Source organism: Mus musculus, chromosome 7 (assembly GCF_000001635.26).
Source record: "Mus musculus strain C57BL/6J chromosome 7, GRCm38.p6 C57BL/6J".
Classification (NCBI taxonomy): domain Eukaryota; kingdom Metazoa; phylum Chordata; class Mammalia; order Rodentia; family Muridae; genus Mus; species Mus musculus.
Genome location: NC_000073.6, coordinates 24,656,433 through 24,667,405, shown reverse-complemented (window position 1 = coordinate 24,667,405; position 10,973 = coordinate 24,656,433). Strand labels below are relative to the sequence as shown.

General features: G+C 46.5%; 1 long non-coding RNA gene across 1 annotated transcript; it reads right to left on the bottom strand.

Moving 5' to 3' along the window:
• Nucleotides 1–4,296: 4,296 nt before the first annotated feature.
• Nucleotides 4,297–6,112, bottom strand: Gm4598 (predicted gene 4598). The gene is made up of 2 exons (NR_030681.1): nt 5,827–6,112; nt 4,297–5,090 (listed from the first exon to the last, which is right to left on the bottom strand). It is a non-coding gene; the product is annotated as a predicted gene 4598 (long non-coding RNA).
• Between the last annotated feature and the right edge of the window lie 4,861 nt (nt 6,113–10,973).

The window sequence follows — 10,973 nt, the reverse complement described above, 5'->3', positions numbered from 1 at the left end:
CTTCCATAATCCGCTGAGCCAGTTCGCCTACCCAAATTTGTGATTTGTGTTTGCTTCAAGCCATGAAGTGGGGTTTCAGTGCTAAACAAGAGGAGCCCCTAATGTCTGTAACACACATTTTCCAGATAAGGGAACAGGATAAATTTTAATTTCTCACATTCACAAACTGTAGCCAGAGACAGGCAAGGTGGGACATGGCTGTAATGCCAATACTCAGGGCATATCAGGCCAACCTGCTCGACATAGCAAGACCCTGTCTCAGAAAACGGCTGGGTGTGTTTAACACCTTGAATCACAGCACTCCAGAGGCAAAGGCAAGTGGATCTCTGGGAGTTCCAGGCCAGCCTGGTCTACAGAGTGAGTTCTGGGCCAATTATTATTAATTATGTTTAATTATTACTATTAAATATATAATACATTGTTTATATTTATGCTATCATATAATTATGTATTATTTATTTAATTATTATTATTTATTTATTTAAAATGGAGTGGGGATAGATTATCAAGAAATGACTTCAGGCAGAGCCAGGACATAAACATAGGTATTTAACCAAGAGTGTGACTTTTCTCTCACCCTACTATGTCAACTTCTCTGTGGGATCCCCAGCCCAAACTTAAGGCCAAAGCCAGCTGCTCTGAGAGTCTTCTATCCGCTATGGCCATGGGGCACGAAGAGAAAAATTAGACTCCTCAGTTCTCCAGGTCTAAGGAGCCCGGCCCCCCATGTCCTGAGGGCTCCCCTCTCCGCAGCCTTCAGAAGGCTGGACGTGGATGGACGTGGTCCTGAGACGTGGATGAACGTGGATGGATGTGGTCCTGAGACGTGGATGGTGCATAGAGGGAAGAAAGGGCAAATAAGTGGAGGGAGGCATCATTTTGATTTTTAATCTTATTTTACTTAATTATTCTAGATTTTGTTCTGTGTGGGAAAACTGCTAATTAAGGTCCACATCTACCATTAACCTGGTAGCTGCCTGAGCTCGGAACATAATGGAGGGCTCCCCTCACTGCCAGAGCGTCCCCTTCGCTGACCTTGCCTGTGGAGTTCAGCCCCCACACCTCGACCTGCAGAATGTCGGTCACCTTAGTTAGATGACACGTTCAACTTCCTTTCCCCCATGAGGACCCTCCAGCCAGCGCCTGAGATGCCTGAAATGCTTCCCCATGCTAATGAGACATTCCAGTACCCTAAGCCTTCAGCCCGTCCTGGATGTTTCTACCGCTCCCATCTGTTCCCCGAAACTATAGAAACCTTGAATAGACTAGAGAAACTATATAACTATATAAAACTATAGAAACTGTAGAAACCACACGAAGTCAGTCTGCCTCCCTGCAGCTGGTCCCAGGGTCTTCTTCACCACACATACAGGCCTTCCGAGCCCACCTCCCCGCATCCGTCGGCCCATCCTCTCTGCTCCCCTTGCCCCCGTGACCCGTGTATCCCTGGCTGGCCTGGAACTCACCGTGTAAACCAAGCTGGCCTCAGATTCACAGAGTTCTGCCTGCCTCTGCCTCCTGAGTTAGACATTTTTAACGTAATTTTTTTATTAATCCCTTCAGAATTCCGTACAAGCATACATCCACAAGCCAAACTTCTCTCCCTAACTCCTTCCAGCCCCACCCCACCTTCCTGCTTTGTCCCAACTACATGTCCTTTGGGGGGAGGCAGGGATTGTTGTTGTGTTTAAGATAATAAAAGGCTTCCAAATTTTACTGCTCCTGTACCCATGTGCATGGGGTCAACCCCTGGCATCTACCAAGGGCCACGCCCATAAAGAAAACTGAATCCCTCCCTGAGACACCATCAGCTGTCGCACCCTCACCTTTAGCTGAGGAGGTGGCCTGTCCGTCCCTCCATGCTGTAGGGCTGACCAGCTTGATGGTGTGCAGGCAGCCACCAGCTGCTGACCGACTGCCTGCAGTGCTCCTATTGTATCCAAAGACACTCACTGCCTCTGTCTGGTCCTCCTTGACCTCCGGGTCTTACAATCTTTGCATCCCTTCCTCAACGACAGTCCTGAGCCCTTTGGGGAATGTGACAAAGACGTCCCATTAGGGACTGAACACTCTGCAGATGCTCATTGTCCACACTTTGACTGGTTCTGAACGTCCTGTGTCGACGGGCTGGCTACTCTTACGCCAGCTTAACACAAGCTAAAATTATCTGAGAGGAGGGAACCTCGACTAAGAAAATGCCTCCGTGTGACCAGGCTGCAGACGAGTCTGTGGGGCATTTACTTAGTGATCATTGGAGGAGGGCCCAACCCATCGTGGGGGGTGCCATTCCCCAGGCTGGTGGTCCTGGGTGCTCTAAGAAAGCAGACTGGTTGGTTGGTGCCTTAGTCTCTAGGAGCTCCCAGGGGTCTGGGTTAGTTGTCACTCTTGGTCTTCCCATGGGCTTGCCATCCCCTTCAGCTCCTTCCCCTAACTCCACCATAGGGGTTTCCGATCCTAGTCCAATGTTTGCCTGTAAGTATCTTCATCTGTCTCAGTTCAGCTGCTGGTAGAGCCTCTCAGAGGACAGCCATGCTAGGGCTCCTGTCTACAAGCACAACATGGCATCAGTAATGGTGTCAGGCTTTGGTGCCCACCCATGGGATGGATCCCAGGTTGGGCCGGTTACTGGATGGCCTTTCCTTTACTCTCTGGCTTCATTTTTTTTGTCCCTGAATTTCTTTTAGTCAGGAACAATTCTGGATCAAAAAACTTGAAGATGCGTTGGTGGCCCATCCCTGTCCTGGAGGTGGTCTCTTCAGGTTCCATCTCCCCACTGTTGGGCATTTCGGCTAAGGTTGCCTGCACTGAGTCCTGGGAGTCTCTCACATTCCAGGTCTCCGGAGGGACTTTCTAGAGGTTACACCCACCGCCACGCCCACCCCAGAGGCTGCTGTTTCCATTCATTCTCCTGCCCCCACTGGGCTTCTCTCGGTCTCCCCCCTTACCTGATGCCTCCTCTTCCCCTCCCCCTCCCCTCTTTCACCCAGATTCCTTCCTCCCTCTTCCTGCCTTTGTTCCCCCTTCCAAGTGGGATTGCGGCATCTCACATGGGCCTTCCTTCTTGTTAAACTTCTTAAGTCCAAGGCCCCCAGCACATCGTAGCAGAGGACTGCCTTGTCTGGCCTCTGTGGGAGAGGATGCACCTAATCCTATCTCTATGGAAGGGGGGTTGGGGGGAGAGGGAAGCACCCTCTCAGAGGTGAAGGAAAGGGGGCATGGTCCCCCTCTGGGAAGGGGGACCGAGAGGGTAGGCAAAATTTGTGATGTAAATAAGTAAAATAATTCTAAAAAAAAAAAAATCAAATATATGCTGAATTTAACCTATAATTAAAGAAAGAAGAAAAAAAGGAAGGAAGGGAGGAAGGGAGGGAGAAGGAGAGGGAGAGGGAGAGAGAGAGAGAGAGAGAGAGAGAGAGAGAGAGAGAGAGAGAGAGAGAGAGAGAGAGAGAGAAAGCAGGCTGAGAGAGCCATGGGAAGCAGTCCAGTAAGCAACACCCTCCATGGCCTCTGCATCAGCTCCGTCTCCAGGTTCCTTGCCCTGCTTATGTTCCTGCCCTCACTCCCTTCAGTGATGAAAAGTGTGTGGAAGTGCAAGCCAAAAAAACCTTTGCCTCCCCTACTTGCTTTTGGCCATAGAGTTTCATCACAACAAGAGTAACCATAGCTAAGACATTTCAGCACAGACCACTGCATGAAGGAGCTTTCCAGGGGCAGCAGTCAGACCTCCCTGCCTTCCAGAGAACCTGAGGTCAGTTTCTAACACGAACACAGTGTCCTGTGGCTCACATCCCCTCTTGGGGATCCAGTGCCTTCTGGTCTGCCAAACGTTATTTTTAAAAAAGAAAAAAAAAAATTTTTTTGTTTTTTTGAGACAGGGTTTCTCTGTGTAGCCCTGGCTGTCCTGGAACTCACTTTGTAGACCAGGCTGGCCTCGAACTCAGAAATCCACCTGCCTCTGCCTCCCAAGTGCTGGGATTAAAGGCGTGCGCCACCACTGCCCAGCTAAGAACAACTTTTTAGATGAAGCCTGAGAGCTGTACCACTTTACCGGTGTAGAGATGTGAATTTAGACGGCCTTTCAAATGCTGGGACAACCGCAATTGTTTATGCCGGAACTCTAAAACAATGCCGGGGGCTGGAGAGTGGCTCAGGGGTTAAAAGTTCCTGTTCTTGCAGGGGACCTGAGTTGGTCCCCAGCACCCATGTCCAGGAGTCTACCACTACTTGTGCCTCCAGCTCCAGAAAATTCATAATGCACACAGACACAGACACATAAATCATAAAGACAAATATTTTCAAGTTAAATTTTGAACATTGGGAATAAAATGTATAATTTACCCTTACCCCTCCCTGCCTGTTTGTTTGTGCCAAAATACCACGTAGCCTAGACTAACCTAGAACTCTGTGAAGCTGAGAGTGACTTTGAACTCCTGATTTGGCCTCCAATTTCCAAGTGCTTAGGATAACCAGCAAGCACCATAGACCCCCAGTAATTGGGGCACTGGTCGTCAAAACCAGGTTTCCGTGTATGCTGAACTAGTACCTGCCAACTGAGCTAGACCTCAAGCCACTGCTTCCGGGATAGTGTGATAACCAGGCTGAGGGGGGCTCAGGGAAACTGAGCCCTGTGATTCCATCTTCCACCACAAGGTGGAGCTCTCGTCCTCAGGTTTATAGGGCTAAAACCAGCACTGTTAAACCAGCTGGTGTGACTGTTCAGAAATGGGGAGCAGGGTTGCATGCTTTAGCGAAATGCTGCACAACGATGCACGCCTCTCTTCCGAATGGTGTGGCCAGAATCCCAGCTCTGCAGTTTCCCAGCCCTGTGACATATCTTGCTTATATGGTTCTTGTTGGTTTTGTTGGTGTTGTTGGAATTAGTGTTCAGTTAGTCTTCATAAAGCTCTTAGACCTATAGGTTAGCTTTCCATTGCTGTGGTAAAATACCTGGAATAATCCATTTGTAAAGAAGAAAGGTTTATGTGATTCGGGGCTTCAGAGATTCACTGTTGCCTTTTCCTGTGGCCTCTGGCCTGGGGCAGCACAAGTGCCCCCAGGGTGTGAGCCCATGGGAGGTCTGACTGCATGGCCTGCAGAAAGCAAAGCAGAGAGGAAGAAATCAGAGGGTCCCAGTCACCTCTTCAAAAGTTTGTCTTGGATGTCCCCTCACCTCTCTACAGCACCACAGCCCGGAGACTGCACTGTTCGTTAACACCCTGAGAGCCTGCCAAGCCGTAGAAATGACACAATACAAGCTCGAGGTCTTTTCTGAGTATATATGTTATATAAGAGAGGAAATTTTATCTCATCTGCGTACATGTGAGGCCCAAGAAAGGAAGATCACATGTTCAAGACCAGCCTCAGAAACTCAGGGAGACTCGATCACAAACTAAACCTTAAAAAAATAAAAATAAAAAGGGGTTGTAGCTCAGAAGTGGAGTACTTGGAAGGAATGGGCAAAAGCGGCTCATGTGGGGAGTTTGTTTAGATCTGCAATGCCTCCTAGGGACTCCTGTTTTAACCACTTGGTCCTGAGCTGGTTGTCTTATTTCCAGAGGTTCCTAAACCCGGTTGGAGAAAACAGGAAGTAGGTCGCTGAGAGACGGTCCCTGGTCGGGGAAGATCCTTTCTATCCTTCTCATTCGTTTGGCTTCCTGTCGTGAAGTTTTGCCCTACTGCAGGCTGAGCCCTCTGAAAACCGGAAGCCAGAGCATGTATCCTCACCCCCACACCCCATAAAGTTGCATGTCAGGTATTTGCATCTGGGTCACACACACACACACACACACACACACACACAAGCAACTGACATAAAGATTGCCTCACCTGAGATCCTGTCGGCTTGCTGAACTGGCAAGATCACTCCCAGCATTCCCTTCTCCGGAACAGGCATGGTCCAGAATGAGATTGGGACTGGAGAGGCGAAAGAGAGGCCCTTTTCTTGATCTGCTCGGGAGATTGTAGCAGGCTGTGGGTGCTTTCCACATTCACAGTCACTATCATTTATCTCCCATCTGGTTTGCTGGTATAGGGTTCTTTTTAGATTTTTTTTTTCACCAGTATTTATTTATTGTGTCGCCACCGCACATATGAGGAAGTCAGAGGACAGCTTGCCGGAGTGGCTTCTCCTTCCACTATGTGGACTCTAAGAGTCAAAATCAGCGTGTCAGGCTTGGTGGCAAACGCCTTTACCTGCTGAGCCCTCTCTCCGGCCTTGGTAGACAGTTTCAAGCAAGACCATCATTTGCTGTACATAGTATCCTTCATTCTAAGCAATAATGATATTGCTGAATGGTGAGGTGTGTTATCTCAACACTCAGGAGACTAAACAGGGGATAGTTAATAGTTATTTCCAAGGCCATCATGGTCCACAGAGGATTCTGTCCCAATAGCAGCAGCAAGAAACAACATCACTGAGGAGTCAGGAAATAACACTGTCCCTTCTGCTCAGAGACCAAGGGTTCAAAACTAAGCAAGGAAATGAGCAATCCAGATGCACTTATTTTGGTACTGGGAATTGAATTCAGTACCTTGAACATGATAGGCAAGCACGCTACCACTGAGCCATACCCTGACCCCTCACAGGGGGGTTCTAGGCAGGGGCTCTACCACTGAACTATGGCACCAGTCATCTTTTTACTTTTTTTTTTAATAAAAAGTAAGTGAAAACTGGAAAGATGGATGGCTCAGTGGTTAAGAGCACTGGCTACTCTTCCAGAGGACCTAGGTTTGATCCCCAGCACCCACATAGCAGCTTATAACTGTAATTCCAGTCCTAGGGTATCTACCACCCTCCTCTGACCTCTTTAGGCACGCAGACATACAGGCAGGAAAACTACCCGTTCACATAAGAATAACTAAGTTAACTTTTAAATAGAACTAAACTAAGCTGTCCAGAGCAGGCTTATGCTCATTCTGTCTGCCCATCGGGCCTTCTCCTTGCTCTCTAATCCAGACAGACCTTGGACACGAGTCTCCCAAATGCTCAGATTACACACAAATACATCTGGAGGGATGGTAACAGCCTCCCTCAGGCAGAAATGTAAACATTCTCAGTGACAACTCAGAGAGAGGCCTGAAAGTCCTATGTCTGACATTTTGGATTTACCAGAGTCTCAGTAACACCTCATAGTTATCACAGACGAGACCAGGAGGCCGGAGGATGGAGATGACCCTGCAACAGAGACCAAGAACCAGGAAATGCCACACCCAAAGTCACTGTGCGAGTGACAGCTATGGACCAGCCCAGTCCCTCTATCCTACCCACTGTGGGGCAGGGAAGTGGTGTCATCCTCACGCATATGCGGGTGACAAGTGGCCCAGCAGCTCCTTGCTCTCCCACAAGTCCTAGTGCCTCGTGACCTGATTGTTTTCACAAGCAGCTGCTTTTCCTGGGAAACCTGCTCCGGCAAATGGTTTCTTGCCCTTCGCTTGTAAAGTTCAGATAATCGTGGCTCTAGCGTCACAGGGCTGTTGTCATGGGAACATGATTTCTGCACACCAGTGGTGCAGGCTGGAGATGGAATCCAGACTTGTAAGGCGTGGAGAGGACTCAGAAGAGAAAAGAGCAGAAAAGATCTGAGGGTGGCCTCTAGGCTGCTCTGCACCTTGGTGGATAAACTTACGATTAATGAATTTATGGCAAAAATGAAGAGAAACAGAGGCTGGAGCGATGGCTCAGCACTTAAGGACACTGGATGCTCTTCCAGAGGACCCAGCTTCAATTCCTAGCACCCATATGGAGGATCCAGTTGCAGGGTATCTGACACCCTCTTCTGGCTTCCACAAGCACTAGTCATACATACACACACACATATGCAAAAGACACATATGCATAAATTAAAAATAAATCTTTTTTAAAATGAAGAAAAAATAAATAGATATATAATTGAAAATATAAAACCATGCATGCTAGCTCTCACCTGTCCTCTCAGCACCTGGGAGGCTGAGGCAGGAGGATGACTAGCCTGTATCAAACAAACCAATAATTATAGTTTTAAGGTGAAAGTTCCCCCAGAGATTCATGTATTTAACACAGCTGTGGGTGCTGTTGGTGGGGGTGGGTGGGAGGCCTTTAGGACACCCTTGGGGGTGGGCTTCTGTTTTGTGTGTGTATGAGGGTCTGTGCACATGAGTGCAGGTGTCATCAGAGACCTGTAGAGGGCACCAGATCCTCTGGTGCTGGATGAGAGATGGTTGTGAGCCATGTAATGTGGATACTGGAAACTGAGGTCACAGCTAAGAGGTCTCTACAGACCCAAGCGGAGCAAGTTCTTAAAAGTTACAGACTAGCCCAGTTCCTGTCTGTGCCCTCTGCTTCCTGGATGGCACTACGTTAGACACAACACTCCACAGACTCCTGATGGTGCCCTGTCTAACACATCTTCCTCACCAGGATGAACCAAATATTCCCTCCAAACCGTGAGCCAAAATGAATCCTTCTTTCCTTGGTTTGCTTTTGTGTATTTCATCACAGTAATGAGAAAACTAATTTTAAAAACAGAGAAACAACATCAACAAATATATATATATATATATATATATGTGTGTGTGTGTGTGTGTATGTATATATACATCTTACACAATATATTTATATAATATATTTATATAATATTTAAACAATATGCTTATACTATAAATATATTTATATACTACTATATATAGTATACATATATGGCAGATAGATACTAGAGAGGAGATGGCTCAGTTAGCATTTGCCATACAAACAGAAGAATCCATGTTCAATCCCAATACCCTGATTAAAAACAAACATGGACTGGGGAGATGGCTCAGCAGAGGAGAGCACTCACTGGCTGCTCTTCCAGAGGTCCTGAGTTCAATTCCCAGCAACCACATGGTGGCTCACAACCATCTTCAATGGGATCAATTGCCCTCTTCTGGTGTGTCTGACAGCTGCAGTGTGCTCATATACATAAAATAAATAAAACTTTAAAACAAACAAACTGCTCAGCAGAGCCGGGAGGATCCTGGGGCTCCCTGGCCAGCTGGCCTAGCCTGCTTAGCCAAACTAAAAGGCCCAGTTTGCTTTGTGTTACCAAAAGCAGTGTAGAGGGAGGAGAGGTTTATTGCACCTCACACTTCCACATCACAGCCTGTTACTCAAGAAAGCCAGAGCCAGAAATCAAGGCAGGGGCAGGACTTGCAGAGGCGCATAGCCTGCCGGTTCACCCTGAGGTGCGCACCGGGCCCTCCTGCCTTGGTTAATAATCAAAGCAAGGACTGGAGAGACTCAGCAGTTAAGAGCACTTTCTGCTTTTCCATAGGACCTGAGTTCAGTTCCCAGTGTCCATGTAGGGCAGCTCCTAACTGCCTGTAACTCCAGCTCCAGGGGATCTAACACACACACACACACACACACACACACACACACACACACACACACCCTTTGCCTCTTCAGGTACTGACACACAAATGCACCTATTCACACAGCAACACACATACAAATACATATAATTAAGAAGAAAATAAATAGGACTAGAGACATGGCTCAGAGGTTAAGAGCACTGGCTGCTCTTCCAGAGGTCCTGGGTTCCATTCCCAGCAACTACATGGCAGCTCACAGCCATCTGTAACTCCAGTTCCAGAGGATCTGACACCCTCACACAGGCACACATGCAAGCAAAACATCAATGCACATAAAAATAAATAAATCTTTTTTTTTTAAAAAAAAGAATAAAATAAAGGTTAAAAACATAAAATAAAACACTATCACAAAACAAAAACAAAACACCACCAAAACAATAAAGTAATGAGGACAACCCCGCACAGGCCAGTGGGACCCAGACAGTTCCCCAGCTGTGATCTCTCCTCTCAGGTGACTCTAGCCTGTGTCAAGTTGACAGGTAATACCAAGGTAAAATGTGGAGGACACATGAGGACAACAAGGGTTGACCCCTGCTCTCCACATGTGTGTGCACAGCAGTGCATGTGTGCCTGCATATAGAGCCGCACATGAAAGACAGATGGTATAGATAGGTGATAGACAAACAGGTAATAGATGAATGATTGAGAGATATAACAGATGATAGATAGATAGATAGATAGATAGATAGATAGATAGATAGATAACAAATAGATGATAGATGATATATAGATGAATAAATAGATGATAAAATGAAAGATCAATAGATATATAGGTAGATTGATGATGACAGACAGATATCTAGATAGGTAGGTAGATAGATAGATAGATAGATGGTAGATAACTGATAGATATATACATAAATTGATAATAGATGATAGATACATAGATATACAAATAGATGATAAATGCCTGGACAGACACACAGACAGACTGTATGTGAATGATAGATAGATAGATAGATAGGTAGATAGATAGATAGATAGATGATAGATAGATAGATAGATAGATAGATAGATAGATAGATAAAGTGATAATAGGTATAGATCTGATGTAGATAGATATACAACTATACGATAAATGCCTACACAGACAGACAGACAGACAGATGATAGATGACTGATACTGCCATAAACAACTCATAGGATCTGGTCTCATCCACCAGCAAATGTGCACCCCTCAGAGCTTGCTCCTTGGACAGGCACACCCCAGAGGGAAAGAAACAAACCCAGGTTCTCTGTGAGGCCACCCTCACCTACTTGGTTCTCCTCCCATACACACCGAGACTGAGGGTGTCCTCGGAAGAAGTGCTACGGGAGCCCTCTCCTAGTAAAGGCCTCTGATCCTTATATAGTATATGATAATATATAGCCTATAAATATATTTAATGTACAATTCAAAAATATACTTAATATATAATATATGCTATAATATAATCTCTGTGATCTATTACTGTATATTATAAATAAAAATAGGTGATTTATTTGTGATGAGCCTGGCCTTGAACTCACTGCTCAGCCCAGGCTAACACTGGGCTTTTGAGTCTCCTACTTCTTCTGTCTTCTAAATGCTAGGATTACGGGGATCCCTC